At 42.6% G+C, this 15,465-nt stretch overlaps 1 long non-coding RNA gene across 1 annotated transcript in view; it reads left to right on the forward strand.

Annotated features, from left to right (window-relative positions):
• Positions 1 to 12,330, forward strand: part of LOC149462244 (uncharacterized) — a 33,584-nt gene extending 21,254 nt beyond the window's left edge. Inside the window, exon 2 of the long non-coding RNA XR_016312686.1 lies at positions 9,972 to 12,330. This is a non-coding gene — a long non-coding RNA (uncharacterized LOC149462244). The remainder of the gene's footprint in view (positions 1 to 9,971) is intronic.
• The last annotated feature ends 3,135 nt before the right edge of the window (positions 12,331 to 15,465 follow it).

Raw genomic sequence — 15,465 nt, forward strand, 5'->3', positions numbered from 1 at the left:
GGAAGACGGAAGAAGAAAGAAGAAGAAGAAGAAGGAAGAAGAAAGAAGAAGAAGAAGAAGAAGAAGAAGGAGAAGAAAGAAGAGGAAGTAGAAGGAAGAAGACGGAAGAAGAAAGAAGAAGAAAGAAGAAGAGAGAAGAAGAAGGAAGGAGAAGAAAGGAGAAGAAGAAGAAAGAAGAAGAAGAAGAAGAAAGAAGAAGAAAGAAGAAGAAGAAGAAAGAATAAGAAGAAGAAAGAAGAAGAAGAAAGAAGAAGAAGAAAGAAGAAGAAGGAAGAAGAAGAAGAAGGAAGAAGAAGAAAGAAGAAGAAGAAGAAAGAAGAAGAAGGAAGAAGAAGAAGAAGAAGAAGTAGAAGAAAGAAGAAGAAGTAGAAGAAAGAAGAAGAAGAAGAAGAAGAAGGAGAAGAAGAAGAAGGAGAAGAAGAAGAAGAAGAAGAAGAAAGAAGAAGAAGAAGAAGAAGAAAGAAGAAGAAGAAGAATAAGAAAGAGGAAGAAGGAGAAGAAGAAGAAGAAGAAGAAAGAAGAAAAAGAAGACGTTGCTGCCTCACAAGCAGTTAATTCAGTGCACCATTCCCAGTCCTGGCCTTTGCCTGCCCTCTCTGTACTCTGTACTGCGCTCTGGAATGTACAGGTGTCACTGAACGGCGGCTCCGTTCTTTATTCTAAAGACCTAGTTTTAGAGCGTTGTCAGGCTGATTGGTTTACCCCAATCTCTCTGATACTCCAGACTATCACATCTAGAAGAGGAAATTTTATTCTGCTAAAGTGAATCGATCATAGGAATGGGAGACACCTGAATCCTTCCTACGAACTGGAAGTCCAGTCCGCTATTATATTTTATATGAAAACGTCTTGCGGTTGCAACAAATGTATCCATTTGTATCCAAATAAAAACATAATGTATTTGTATTGCTGTCACATTGTATGGTGTGCTCCCGTCTCTGTCAAACTGGTTTCTTGTCCCATTTTTTCATCAGCATTGGTGGCAGCATCCTTGGCGGCAACGGCCGATTTTTCGTTTATCGGCCGACAATTCGGCCGATAAACGACCCGTCTATGGCCTGCTTTAGCCTTGCATATTACTACCTGGTGGAGGACTCCTATTCGGTCTTCTGAGGGATATTTCCACTTTTTCTGCTATCATTCGGACTGACTCTTTATTTACCGTCACATATTTACTTTGGACTTTATTGCTTTGTCCTTTTGTTGGCACCTTGGTTTTGGATGTACACATATTTGTTTACTTTGCACTTGATTATCTTTAAATTAGCGCAACACTTTTTTGATGCATTTTTAAACTATGTCAATATCTCATTGCTGCTTTTTCTCTCTTTATTTGATCACTGTATTTTCAGCTAAGCACAGTTTACATATTGGTTTTTATTGTGTCATGGTGTCTAACTGTGTTCCACCCCTCAGCCAATTTGGGAATCTCAAGATGATCAACAGACCACACCAATAGATAGGACGGACCACCAACATCCACTTCCAGCATCCAACAAAATGGCTAAGGGAAGGTCCACTTAATATGTGTCATGATGCCAACTGGGTGTATCCTATAAGTCAGTTGGACATCTCAGGATGATCACCAGACCACACAAATAGATAGGATGGACCGTCAACGACATCTACCAGCATCTAGCAAAATGGCTGAAGAAAGGTCCACCAATATGTGTCATGATGCCAACTGGGTGTAGCCTATAAGTCAGTTGGACATCTCAGGATGATCACCAGACCACACCAATAGATAGAATGGACCGTCAACAACATCTACCAGCATCTAGCAAAATGGCTGAAGAAAGGTCTACCAAATATGTGTCATGATGCCAACTGGGTGTAGCCTATAAGTCAGTTGGACATCTCAGGATGATCACCAGACCACACCAATAGATAGGATGGACCGTCAACGACATCTACCAGCATCTAGCAAAATGGCTGAAGAAAGGTCCACCAAATATGTGTCATGATGCCAACTGGGTGTAGGCTATAAGTCAGTTGGACATCTCAGGATGATCACCAGACCACACCAATAGATAGGATGGACCATCAACGACATCTGCCAGCATCTAGCAAAATGGCTGAAGAAAGGTCCACCAAATATGTGTCATGATGCCAACTGGGTGTAGCCTATAAGTCAGTTGGACATCTCAGGATGATCACCAGACCACACCAATAGATAGAATGGACCGTCAACGACATCTACCAGCATCTAGTAAAATGGCTGAAGAAAGGTCCACCAAATATGTGTAATGATGCCTAACTGGGAGCAACCCTTAAGTCAGCTGGACATCTCAAGATGATCACCTGACCACACCCATAGGTAGGATGGACCACCACTACCAGCATTCAGAAAAATGTCTGAGGGGAAAGTTTGCCAAATATCTCTTATAGTGCCTGACTGGGTGCAGCCCCTAAATCAGCTGGGCATCTCAAGATGATAACCAGATCACACCAATAGGTAGAACGGACCACCAACATCCACTGCCAGCATCCAACAAAATGACTAAGGGAAGGTCCACTAAATATGTGTCATGATGCCAACTGGGTGTAGCCTCTAAGTCAGTTGGACATCTTAGGATGATCACCAGACCACACCAATAGATAGGATGGACCACTTCCCAAGATTGCCCCTTCTTTCCTGGAAGTCACACACCCTCCAGCCCCTCCTCTGTTCTCTCCCTTGCTCTCTCCTAATCTTACCCCCTCTTTCCTTCTTACTGCTGTCCTTCTCTCATTGCCTTACATGGATTTTTTTAATGTAGTTTTTGGGAGTAGTGCTCCCTGTCTAGAGCCTAACCATGTCTTGCCACCCTTTGTTTTGCAATATTCCCTCATGTCTCTCCATGGTTCTTCATTACATGTTTCTGTACGATATTTCCCCTTTGGCCATAAGGAAACTTGTACCCCTTTATCCTTTTTTTCTGTACATGTATTTGAATTGTCCTATGCTTGCTTCTTGGCTTTGGAAATTCAATAAAATGTTTGAACAAGATAGGATGGACCGCCAACCACATCTACCTGCATCTAGCAAATAGGCTGAAGGAAGGTCCACCGAATATGTGTAATGATGCCTAACTGGGTGCAACCCTTAAATCAGCTGGGCATCTCAAGATGATCACCTGACCACACCCATAGGTAGGATGGACCACCACTTCCAGCATTCAGAAAAATGGCTGGGGGGAAGTTTACCAAATATCTCATGGTGCCTTACTGGGTGCAGCCCCTAAATCAGCCGGGCATCTCTAGATGACCACCAAACCACACCATGAGGTAGAATGGACCATCAATGACCACTATCAGCATTCAGCAAAATGGTTGGGGCAAAGTCAACCAAATATGTGTCATGTTGCCAACTGGGTGCAGCCCCTAGGATAGTTGGGCATATCAAGATGATCACCAGACCACAATAATTAGTAGGATGGACCACCAATGACCACTACCAGTATCCAGGAAAATGGCTGGAGAAAGGGCCACTAAATATGTGTGATGGTGGCAACTGGGTGCCCTAAGTCAGTCGGGTATCTCAGGAGGGCTCTGATTTACAGGGCACCCTGATGGGAAACTTTAGGTAGGAAGGACCCTGATGTAAGGGGGGACTCTGATAGGGACCCAGAAGAAAGGTAGGACTCTGATAGGGACCCTGGAGTAAAGGGGGACTTTGATAGGGATGCTAATGTAAGGGGGACTTTGATAGGGACCCTGATGTAAGGAGGGCCCTGAGAAGGACCCTGATGTGAGGGAGACTCTGATAGGGACCCTGAAGTAAGGGGTACTCTGATAGGGACCCAGAAGTAAGGGAGGACTCTGATAGGGACCCTGGAGTAAAGGGAGACTTTGATAGGGACCCTGATGAAAGGGGGGACTTTGATAGGGACCCTGATGTAAGGGGGTACTCTGATAGGGACCATGATGTAAAGGGGGACTCTGATAGGGACCCAGAAGCAAGGGAAGACTCTGATAAGGACCCTGGAGTAAAGAAAGACTTTGATAGGGACCCTGATGAAAGGGAGGACTTTGATAGGGACCCAGATGTAAGGGGGACTCTGATAGGGACCCTGATGTAAGGGGGGACTCTGATAGAGACCCTGATATAGGGGAGCACTCTAATGGGAACTCTGATGTAAGGGGGACTCTGATAGGGCCCCTGAAGTAAAAGGGAGACTTTGATATAGACCCTGATGTAAGGAGGGATTAATATAGGGAACCTGATGTAAGGGGGGACTTTGATAGGGACCCTGATGTAAAGGGGACTCTGATGGGGACCCTGATGTAAGGGGGGCTCTGGTAAGGACCCTGATGTAAGGGAGACTCTGATAGGGACCCTGATGTAAGGGGCTACTCTGATAGGGATCCTGATGTTAGGGGACACTCTGATAGGGACCCTGAAATAAAAGGGGGACTTTGATATAGACCCTGATGTAAGGGGGGATTCTTACAGGGACCCTGATGTAAGGGTGGACTCTGAGAGGGACCCTGATGTAAACGGGGACTCCAATAGAGACCCAGATGTAAGGGCGCACTCTAATGGGGACCCTGATCTAAGGGGCTACTCTGACAGGGACCCTATTGTAAGGGGGGACTTTGATAGGGACCCTGAAGTAAAAGGGGGACTTTGATAGGGACCCTGAAGTACGGGGAGATTCTTATAGGGATCCTGATGTAAGGGGGGACTTTGATAGGGACCCTGAAGTAAGGGGAGATTCTTATAGGGAACCTGATATAAGGGAGACGCCGATAGAGACCCTGATGTAAGGGAGCACTCTAATGGGGACTCTGATGGGATCCCTGATAAACAAGAAACTCTTTCAATTAAGTAACTGACTTCTTTGTCCTGCAGATATTTGTTAGCTATACAATGTGGCCCTTGTACTGAGACACTAGGAGACCCCTATGAATACAGTATATACTATACACACAAAATGTACACAGGAAAGTGGAAAATAAACTGGCCCATGTCATTTTAAATATTGGTCACAAGATGGCAGCAGAGCTCCATGCAGTGACAGGCGCAGACAGCTGCAATAGATGAGTATTTTGCCGGATACTCCGCCTTGACAGTCAGCCACCCTCCATCTGTGCACACTGATCACTTCTCATATCAACACCGGGACCACGCAGAGAGAAAATGCTCTTTTTGGGAGATTCTGTGGTGGAGGCAGGCCGACCAGGGGCGGACTGAGAACTCATGGGGCCCCCGGGCAATAGGGGTTCATGGGACCCCTGTGTCCTTGCCCAAACTCAAAAAAGCCTATGAAAAAGGTACCAGGGGCATCTCATGGGGCCCCCTACTGACCCCGGGCCTTCGGGCAGTGCCTGAATTTCCAAATGGTCAGTCCGCCCCTGAGGCCGACTAATATAATATATAATCCACTGATGGATAACCGTGACGATCGCGTTTGGTGTTCTGAAATGATGGAATTTGATTCATTTTATTTGTCTCACCTTTTTTTTTAACCCCTCGCCCTCCTGAGGAGATTCCCCCTCCTCCTGACCAGGCCATTTTTTGTGATACGGACTTGTTACTCTGACAATTGCGCACTCATGCAACGCTGCACTCAAATTAAATTTACGCCCTTCTTATCCCACGAATAGAGCTTTCTTTCTGTGGTATTTGATCGCCTGTGCTGGTTTTTATTTTTTTTGCACTATACAAAAAAAACCCCAACAATTTTGGAAAAAATATATATATTTTGGACTTTTTGCTATAAAACTTGTCCAGTAAAAAAATTTTAAAAATCAAATTTCATCATAAATTTAGGCCAAAATGTATTCTGCTCCATGTCTTTGCTAAAAATAAAATCCCAATACGTCTAAATTAATTGGTTTACCTGAAAGTTATAGCGTTTACAAATGGCGGTATATATACTGGGATTTAAATTTTTTTTTTAATACTAGTAATGATCAGTGACTTATAGCGGGACTGTGGTGGGCATTGTGACACTGGGGGGGGAACTGACTTGGTGTCACTGACATCCCCAGTGACACCAATACAGTGATCTGTGCTAATAAAAAGCACTGACACTGTACTAATGGCACTGGGCAGGAAGGGGTTAACATCTGGGGAGATCAAAGGGTTAACTGTGTGCTGTTTTACTATGTAAACATGCTGCTTTGTAAGGCTGTGCTATGCAGAACCATACAAAGCAGTGTGCAGGAGCTGACAGAGGAGAGATCTGTATTGTTTACATACAGACCTCTCCCCCATCAGTGATACTTGGCAATCACCGGGTGCCAGCAGGGGAATCACTGGCCAGGACCTGGCGATTGACAGCTGAAGCTGCCAATGGTGGCGTGGGTAGAGCGCATGCGCGGCCCCTACCCAGAAATGCAAAATCACATCACAGCACCAGCATGCACAAATGCCCCCATAGCAAGCGGCTTGGGACATACTAGGGACAATTAGCCTACCAGCATGTCTTTGGAGTGTTGAAGGAAACTGCAGTACCTAGAGGAAACCTGCACAGGCACTGGGAGAGAATACAAACTCCAAGTAGGTGGTGGCATGGTTGGGATTTGAACTAATGACCCGAGTACTGCCAGGCGGGAGTGCTAACCATTTAGCCACTGTGCTGCCCATGTATTGGGAGGTGTTTGTGTGAAGTCTCAATCGCTCGTACCTGATTAGCCGTAAAAAGGCACAATATGCGCTAATCGGGGGTCATTTTATGAAATCCTTTGCTTCACCTAATCCCCACCTACTCCTCATGGTTTATGTGCAAATTGTTCACCTCGGATCCACACAGAACATGTTTCAGGCCAGTTTATCCATGCGTTCCCATGTGTCACATGTAGGGCAGTCGCTGCGCTGGAAACACTTGAAAGAAGACACCGACCCTTTTCCAAAAACGCGTCGCACGTCAGCTAAAGGGCAGTGCGTTACTACATCTGTCAGGAAAGCATGCGTTTTTGCGCACGTTCCCGACACACAGTAGTGTGAACCTGCTAAACAGATGGAAACCCAAATATGTATATATAATGTTGCAGCTCCTCACTGTTGTGTGTTTGGACATCAATGAAACTCAATGGGCAGTATAGTGGCTTAATGGTTAGCACTTCCACCTGACAATATTCGCATCACTGGTTCAAATACCATGGCACCACCTGCCTGGAGTTTGCATGTTCTCCCTGTGAGTGTGTGGGTTTCCTCCCACTCTCCAAAGACATGCTGGTAGGTGAATTGGCTCCTGTCTAAATTGTCCCTAGTATGTGTATGTATGAATGTGAGTTAGGGACCTTAGATTGTACACCCCTTGAGGGTTAGGGACTGATGTGAATGTACAATATATACAGGTGAAGCTCAAATAATTAGAATATAGTGCAAAAGTTCATTTATTTCAGTAATGCAACTTAAAAGGTGAAACTAATATATGAGATAGACTGTCAGGGCTCTGGGTATGACCAGAGGTGTGTGGACTGACACAGGGAAACGCAGGCTTCAGATATAGTGTAAATAAGACAATTTATTAAGACTAAACAACACAAACGCAGTGCAAGGTAAACATAACACAGTGCAAACAACCCAACCTCCAACAGATAACCATATATACAAATCAAATTTAGTCAGGCAGGCCGGGTCGGTGGCAAACAGGGTACCAGGAGCGAGCGGAAGAGTGGTCAGGAATAGCCGAGGTCAGGACAGGCGGAGTTTGTTCAGAGTCAGGATCAGGCAGGAAGCAGACAGGATGCAGGTACAAGGGCTCATGGGAAACATACACCAAGGCACTGACTGCAGGTCTGGCCATTCCTTAAATACACCTCCTGCAATCAGCCTCAGTTGATGGCTGATTGCAGGAGTGAGCTTCTGGTTGCTGAGAGCACCCGCTGGCCAGCCCTGGTACTGCAGCCCACACGGCATATGAGTCCCACCACTAATGGTGAGTCCATTCCTGACAGACTCATTACATGCAAAGCAAGATAGTTCAAGCCGTGATTTGTCATCATTGTGATGATTATGGCTTACAGCTCATGAAAACCCCAAATCCACAATCTCAGAAAATGAGAATATTGTGAAAAGGTGGAATATTCTCGGCTCAAAGTGTCCCACTCTAATCAGATAATTAAGCCATAACACTTGCAAAGGGTTCCTGAGCCTTTAAATGGTCTCTCAGTCTGGTTCAGTAGGAATCACAATCATGGGAAAGACTGCTGACCTGACACCATCATTGACACCCTCCATAAGGTAATTGCAAAAGAAGTTGGATGTTCCCAAAGTGCTGTATCAAAGCACATTAATAGAAAGTTATGTGGAAGGGAAAAGTGTGGAAGAAGAAGGTGCACAAGCAGCAGGGATGACCGCAGCCTGGAGAAGATTGTCAGGAAAAGGCCATTCAAAAGTGTTGGGGACTTTCACAAGGAGTGGACTGAGGCTGGAGTCAGTGCATCAAGAGCCACCACACACAGACGGATCCTGGACATGGGCTTCAAATGTCGTATTCCTCTTGTCAAGCCGCTCCTGAACAACAAACAACATCGGAAGCGTCTTACCTGGGCTAAAGAAAAACAGACCTGGTCTGTTGCTCAGTGGTCCAAAGTCCTCTTTTCTGATGAGAGCAACTTTTACATCTCATTTGGAAATCAAGGACCCCGAGTATGGAGGAAGAATGGAGAGGCACAAGGACCCCGAGTATGGAGGAAGAATGGAGGGCCCAAGGACCCCGAGTATGGAGGAAGAATGGAGAGGCCCAAGGACCCCGAGTATGGAGGAAGAATGGAGAGGCACAAGGACCCCGAGTATGGAGGAAGAATGGAGAGGCACAAGGACCCCGAGTATGGAGGAAGAATGGAGAGGCCCAAGGACCCAGAGTATGGAGGAAGAATGGAGAGGCCCAAGGACCCCGAGTATGGAGGAAGAATGGAGAGGCACACACTGCAAGATGCTTGAAGTCCAGTGTGAAGTTTCCACAGTCTGTGTTGATTTGGGGAGCCATGTCATCTGCTGGTGTTGGTCCACTGTGCTTCATTAAGTCCAGGGTCAACACAGCCGTCTACCAGGAGATTTTATGGGGATGCTGACTTCATTTTCCAGCAGGACTTGGCACCTCCCACACTGCCAAAAGCACCAAAACCTGGTTCAATGACCGTGGGATTACTGTGCTTGATTGGCCAGCAAACTCACCTGACCTGAACCCCATAGAGAATCTATGGGGCATTGCCAAGAGAAAGATGAGAGACATGAGACCGAACAATGCAGAAGAGCTGAAGGCCGCTATTGAAGCATCCTGGTCTTCCATAACACCTCAGCAGTGCCACAGGCTGATAGCTTCCATGCCAGGCCGCATTGAGGCAGTAATTGCTGCAAAAGGGGCCCAAACCAAGTCCTGAGTACATATGCAGCTTCTACTTTTCAGAGGTCCGATATTGTTCTATGTACAATCCGTGTTTTATTGATTGCATGGAATATTCTCATTTTCTGAGATTGTGGATTTGGGGTTTTCATGAGCTGTAAGCCATAATCATCACAATGATGACAAATCACGGCTTGAACTATCTTGCTTTGCATGTAATGAGTCTCATATATTAGTTTCACCTTTTAAGTTGCATTACTGAAATAAATGAACTTTTGCACCATATTCTCATTTTTCGAGTTTCACCTGTATGTAAAGTACTACATAAATTGACAGCACTATATAAGTACCTGAAAAAAATAGAAAAAGTATAGTGCAACTAAAATGTGTATAATCCAATATAAATGTGCAATAAAAAAGCACATGTAAATGCATCAAACATTCTAAAATGTGCAAAAAAAAGATTTTATTTTTTAAAATAAAAAATGGCAAAGCATGTAAATGCATCAAGCGCAATTAGTGATATAACTGATGATATGAATAGATAAAGTGCAATTAATAACCCGATATAAAATGTGCAAGAAATAATAATTTTTTTGCTTGAGTTAAATTTTTTACAATTTTTTTTATTTTTTTTTTTACACTTTTTAAAAAATTTTTTCTCACTAAAATTTATTTTTCATCACATAGGGGACCTATGGCATGGGAAGGACCTACAACCTCGTCTTTCAGCAGGATGGTGCTTCTCATTTCTACTTCGATGTTCGCTGATACTTGAATGACACTTTACCAGAATGTCGGATCGGCTGTGCAAGAAAGAACGATTCACCGATGTCACTCTGGTCACCAGACCCAACACCGTATGACTTCTTTCTGTGGGGGAGCACCAAGGTGTATGTTCCACTCATGCCACGGAACCTGAATGACTTGAGACGATGCATCACAGAAGCAGTGGAGTCAGAATATCTGAGGACATGCTGGGATGAGTCTGAACAGAACTGGAGAACTTTCTTGATGTTTATTGTGTCCCCAACAAAGCTCACATCGAACTTTTTTAGTGCAAATTCCATTAGATCAACAATTTTTTAAATACTCAGACCAGCCCATCTGGCGTCAACAACCATACCACGTTCAAAATCAATGTGTTGTGTGTTCAGAGATGGGATTCTGCATGTAGCCCTCCAAATCATGTGATTCAGGTGTTCCAATCCCCTCCATGGACACAGGTGTATACAATCAAGCCCCTAGGCATGCAGACTGCTTCTACAAACATTGGTGAAAGAATGGGTCGCTCTCAGGAGCTCAGTGACTCCAAGCGTGGTCCCGTGATAGGTGGTCACCTGTGCAATAAGTCCATCCGTGACATTTCCTGGCTACTAAATATTCCACGCTCAACTGTTAGTGGGATTATAACAAAGTGGAAGCAACTGGGAACAACAGCAACTCAGCCACCAAGTGGTAGGCCACGTCACATGACAGAGCGGGGTCAGCGCATGCTGAAGCGCACAGTGCACAGAAGTCGCCAACTGTCTGCAGAGTCAATAGCTAAAGACCTCCAAACGTGGTGTGGCCTTCAGATGAGCCCAACAACAGTGTGTAGAGAGCTTCATGGAATGGGTTTCCATGGCCGAGCAGCTGCATCCAATCCTTACATCACCAAGTGCAATGCAAAGCGTCGGATGCTGTGGTGTAAAGCACGCCACCACTGGACTCTAGAGCAGTGGAGACGTGTTCTCTGGAGTGACCAATCACACTTCTCTGTTTGGCAATCCGATGGACGTGTCTGGGTTTGGCGGTGGCCAGGAGGACGGTACTTGCCTGACTGCATTGTGCCAAGTGTGAAGTTTGGTGGAGGGGGATTATGGTGTGGGGTTGTTTTTCAGGGGTTGGGCTTGGCCCCCTAGTTCCAGTGAAGGGAACGCTTAAGGTGTCAGCATACCAAGACATTTTGGACAATTTCATGTTCCCAACTTTGTGGGAAGAGTTTAGGGATGGCCTCTTCCTGTTCCAACATGACTGAGCACCAGTGCACAAAGCAAAGGCCCATAAAAGACATGGAGGAGCCAGTTTGGGGTGGAGGAACTTGACTGTCCTGCACAGAGTCCTGACCTCAACCCCATAGAACACCTTTGGGATGAATTAGAGCAGAGACTGCGAGCCAGGCCTCCTCCCCCGACATCAGTGCCTGACCTGACAAATGTGCTTCTGGAAGAATGGTCCAACCTTCCCATAGACACCCTCCAAAACCTTGTGGACGGCCTTCCCAGAAGAGTTGAAGCTGTTATAGCTGCAAAGGGCGGGGCCAACCCAATATTGAACCCTACGGACCAAGACTGGGGGGGTCATTAAACTTCATGTTCGTGGAAAGGCCGTTGGCCCAATACTGGTGGCAATATAGTGTATATACACAGAGAGAGCATAATAAATGCGATAATAAATTAAACATAAATATATATAAAAAATACAAATAAAAACTACAAAAAAAAAAAATTACAGATGTGCAGAACAGAAACATTTGTTTCATTTTGGATTCATTTGTTAAGTGAATTATTTTGTTTCATCATATTCATTATGTTTGAATGATTCATTTTTCAGAATTTGTTTCTTATATCTGCTGTTCTGAATCGATTTGTATTTTCAGAAGTTATTTTGGAAGAGTGGCTATACCTGTTTTAACGTGTTAAGTCGTTATTTGCACTCGGAGTCATCCCTGCTAGCTCCACCCACAAAGAGAAATGGAATGAGCTCACTGGAAGATATTGACTGGAGTCGTGTGCATCCGAAACGAACGAATCAAACAAAATTACGTTTGCATTCATTCTTTATGTTCTAATTCAGAGATTCTGTTGGATCCACCTCCATCAACCCAAACACAACAAGTAGGAATCATCTTATTCCACTTTTATCCCCTACTCTGTCCCACATGGAAGAAAAATATATTTTAAAAATATTCTTCCCAAATATATTGCCATATATTTGAAATTGTACAATTTTGGCCATATTCAATATATTTCAAAAATATATTCAAATAAATAAATAAATATATATATATATATATATATATATATATATATATATATATATTGCATTTTGAAATGCGTTTTTATTACAAAACATATTAAAAATATTAAAAAAAATACATTTTACAATAATACAATACAATTTCAATTAAACTGTCTTTAAAAATAAAAATCTACATTTTTGGTATGCATTTACAAATATATGTAATAATATATGTTAAAATGACTTTTTTATATGTTAAAAAAAATCGGAAATGGTACAATTAGGGCCATATTCAATATATTTCAATAAATAAATAAATATATATATATATATATATATATATATATATACACACCGTGTTCCAAATTATTCTGCAAATGATATTTTTCTCATTTCCCTAAATAATTGATGTAAATAACAGTCGGCAGAATTCTCAGGTTACAACTAGAAGAGTACAATTCACATTTTATTGAACAAACCTCCTAATGATAACAGGATTTTTGTTCCAAATTATTCCACACAGGAAGTTTCAAAACACTTTATAGGTCGTAAAGAACTGAAAATTGTCATTTGTTGTGTTTGCAGCATATTTACTGAAATCAAAAGCTATTTCAATCAAACTTTTAACAACATTGTAACTTTGTAAACATTTGAAGCGGTCACGTTACATTGTAACATAGGACTCCTTATCTGATAGCAGATCACAAGTCTTGCATCCATTGAACTTGGGAGTTTTTGGACAGTTTCTGCTGGAATTTGTTTGCAAGATGTCAGAATAGCCTCCCAGAGCTGCTGTTTGGATGTAAACTGCCTCCCACCCTCATAGATCTTTTGCTTGAGGATGCTCCAAAGGTTCTCAATAGGATTGAGGTCAGGAGAGGATGGAGGCCACACCATGACTTTCTCTCCTTTTATCCCCATAGCAGCCATTGATGCAGAGGTATTCTTTGCAGCATGAGATGGTGCATTGTCATGAATGAAGATGATTTTATTACAGAAAGCATAGTTCTTCCTTCTGTACCAGGGAAGAAAGTGGTCAGTCATAAACTCCACATACTTTGCAGAGGTCATCTTTACACCTTCTGGGACCCTAAGGGGGCCGACCAGCTCTATTCCCATAATTCCGGTCCAAAACATGACTCCACCACCGCCTTGCTGACGTCGCAGCCTTGTTGGAACAGGGTGGCCGTCCACCAACCATCCACTACTCCATCCATCTGGACCATCCAGGGTTGCACGGCACTCATCAGTGAACAGGACTGTTTGAAAATTAGTCTTCATGTATTTTTCTGCCCAATGCAGCCGTTTCTGCTTGTGAGCATTGGTTATTGGTGGCTGAATAGAAGGTTTATGCACAGTTGCAAGACTCTGGAGGACTCTACACCTTGATGTCCGTGGGACTCCAGAGGCACCAGCAGCTTCAAATATCTGTTTGCTGCTATGTAATGGTATTTTAGCAGCTGCTCTCTTGATCCGATGCATGGATCTGGCAGAAATCTTCCTCAATGTGCCTTTATCTGCACCAACCCGTCTGTGCTCTGAATCAGCCACAAATCTCTTCATAGTGCGATGATCACGCTGAAGTTTTCATGAAATATCGAATGTTTTCATCCCTCGTCCAAGGCATCGAACTATTTCACTCTTTTCGGCAGCAGAGAGATCCTTTTTCTTCCCCATATTGCTTGAAAATGGCGCTCTGCTTAATAATGTGGAACGCCGTCCTTTAGTAGTTTTTCCTTAAATTGGGCTCACCGGCCAATCTAATTATCACAGGTGTCCCAGATTGTTTTCAGTGATCAAAAGAGCCCTGACACACAATGCCATCCATGAGTTACACTGAAAAACTAAATATTTCATCTTTGTGACACTTAAATAGAATTTGCATAATAATTTGGAACAGGGTATATATATATATATATATATACATATATATATATATCATGTTGAAATGCATTTTTTATTACAAAGTATATGAAAAATATTTAAAAAAAATACATTTTACAAAAATACAATTTCAATTATAATGTATGTCTTCGAAACTACAAATCTTCGTTTTTGGAATGCATTTACAAATATATGTAAAAATATATGTTAAAATTACTTTTTTTATATGTTAAAATAAATCTGAAGAATATAATTAAAAATATATATTTTTTAAAATATATATATATATTTTTTTAATATATTCTTCAGATTTTCAAATATATTTTTCTCCCATATGGGGTACTTATTGCAATATGATTCCATTTTATATGTAGAGCATTTTTTATAATAATGAGAAATGTTAATGCAAAAAGAATCAGCTGATTATCCGAAAGCCAAAGACTACCACGCCGCTCTCATCAAATACCAAAAAAGGATACAAATCAATTTGGATCGTTCTTTATGACGTTACGTTATTTTGGATGCTTCAAACATTACCAAAAGGCCCAAATGATCGCATCATGTCATCCGAATTTTGATCTGTAATGAAACTAATCACACATGTCTAATAAAAATGATATTTTAGTTGCTACATTTGTAGCTTAGGCTGGAGTCTTGTGTTTCTTCCATCTTTATAGACTCCCTGAAGAGTTGGTTGTGGCCAGCTCAGTGGATTGCTGTAGGAAAGTCCTGGATTGTTTCTTGGATACACAGAATATAACTGGATATAACATTTATAGGGAAAGTTGATCCAGGGAATATCTGATTGCCTCTCGGGGGATCAGGAAGGAATTTTTTTCCCTGCAGGAGCAAATTGGATCATTCTTTGCTGTTTTTTTTGCCTTCCTCTGGATCAGCTGTGGGTGTAGGATTATAACTTTTTTTTTTTTTTAACCACTTGCCCTCCTGAGGATTTACCCCCCTTAATGACCACGCCTCTTTTTGCTACTCGGCGCTGCACTAATTCAACTGATAATTGCGCGGTCATGCAATGCTGCACCCAAACGAAATTTACGTCCTTTTTTTCACACAAATAGAGCTTTCTTTCGGTGGTATTTGATCACCTGTGCGCTTTTTATTTTTCACGCTATAAACAAAAAAGACCAAAAATTTTGAAGAAAAACAATATTTTTTGCTTTCAGCTATAAAAAATATATAGTAAACTCAAAGTTGGTTATAAATTTAGGCCAAAATGTATTCTGCTCCATGTTTTTGGTAAAAAAAATCCCAATAAGTGTATATTGATTGCTTTGTGTGA

The sequence above is a fragment of the Staurois parvus genome, unplaced genomic scaffold, assembly GCF_062004578.1.
Source record: "Staurois parvus isolate SC_StPar_1 unplaced genomic scaffold, SC_StPar_1.0 ptg000179l, whole genome shotgun sequence".
NCBI classification, from domain to species: domain Eukaryota; kingdom Metazoa; phylum Chordata; class Amphibia; order Anura; family Ranidae; genus Staurois; species Staurois parvus.